General features: G+C 49.7%; 1 pseudogene across 1 annotated transcript; it reads left to right on the top strand.

Annotated features, from left to right (window-relative positions):
- The first annotated feature begins 569 nt into the window (after window positions 1–569).
- LOC308648523 (mitochondrial import inner membrane translocase subunit TIM16-like) lies at window positions 570–966 on the top strand (annotated as a pseudogene). The gene has a single exon. The product of its transcript is annotated as a mitochondrial import inner membrane translocase subunit TIM16-like (transcript).
- Window positions 967–1434: the final 468 nt, after the last annotated feature.

Below are 1434 nucleotides of genomic sequence, written 5' to 3' on the forward strand. Positions count from 1 at the left end.
AAACCTACTTATACAAAAAAAAAAAAAAAAAAAGCCTGTGCTGTTTACCTGAAATCCAAATTTAACTGGACACCTGCATCTTACCTGGCAACCCCAGCCCAGTCGCTGCGCTGCTGAGAGCTTCCTGGGCCTCCTCGGAGCCCGCTGGAGGATCAGCGTGTGCAGCAGTTCCTGAGGCTAAGTGTGATCCCTGGGTGTGTCCCTGGGGGACAGTGGCTGGCGACTTAGGGATTTCTCAACCACCAGTTCTGGAACCCACCAGGCACTGGAGATGCAGATCAGAGGTGGCCTTTGCCCTAAGGACATTTGATTTTTTAGAAAGGCATTTGATAAACATTCCACGTAAGCATCCAGTTCAAACTTGGGCAAAAAAGTGAGAACCCATTTCAAGAAAGCAGAAAATAGAAAGAGATGCTATTCTGCCCAAGCTGTAGAATAATAGAGAGCAGGACACACACACACACACACACACACACACACACACACACACACACCCGATGGATGCCCTTGAGCAGGCGCAGCAGGGCCAGGAAGCCGGAGTCTGCGGACCCCGAGGCAGAGCCGCAGCAATGGCCAGGAACCGGGCACAGATCACTGCGATGGGCGTGCAGGTGGTAGGCAGAGCCGTTGCTCCCTGTGGCAGGAGTTTGCAGCCAGCGGGCCACAGCTGATACCCGGGGACGAGCTGGGCACCCTCTGCAGCTGCATCCAACCCTGTTGGCCTCGGCCTTCAGGAGGCCCAGCAGATTCTCAGCGTCTCCAAACTGAGTCCCCAGGAGGTCCAGAAGAACTAGGAACATCTATTTAAGGTGAACGATAAACCGTGGGCGGCTCCTTCTATCTACAGTCCAAGGTTGTCGGGTCAAAGGAGCGCCTGGATGAGGAACTGGGAATCCAGGCCCAGGAGGAGAGAGAGGAAGGGCAGTCGCCCAGAACGTGACCCTGCAGCTCCCCTCTCCCTGCCACCTCTTAGAGCTTGGTAAAAAAATATTTTCTGCATTAAACAAAACAAAACAAACAAACAACAACAAAAAAAAAAACCCACACTGAAGTTAGCCAGTCCCTAAAAAAAAAATGCTGAATGTCTTCTCTGATATAAGGGGGTGACTCAAAATGGGATAGGGAGGAAGAGCATGAGAAGAAGACTACCACTAAATAGGGAAGAGAGGTGGGAGGGAAAAAGAGGGAGAAGGGGAGTTGCACGGAAGATGGAAGGAGAACCTCATTGTTATACAGAAGACATATATGATGTTGTGACGAGAAAAAGAAAAAAAAAGTGTGTCACATTAGATTGGATAGAGAGAAATGAGGGGAGAGGAAGGGAGGAGTAGGGGGGATAGGAAGGGCAGCAGAATAGAATAGACAATATGATTGATGCATGTACATTCCATGTATGTATCATATGTCAAAATACATTCTGCTGTCATGTATGAC

This window comes from Spermophilus citellus (assembly GCF_964194105.1).
Source record: "Spermophilus citellus genome assembly, chromosome: 4".
Lineage (NCBI taxonomy): Eukaryota > Metazoa > Chordata > Mammalia > Rodentia > Sciuridae > Spermophilus > Spermophilus citellus.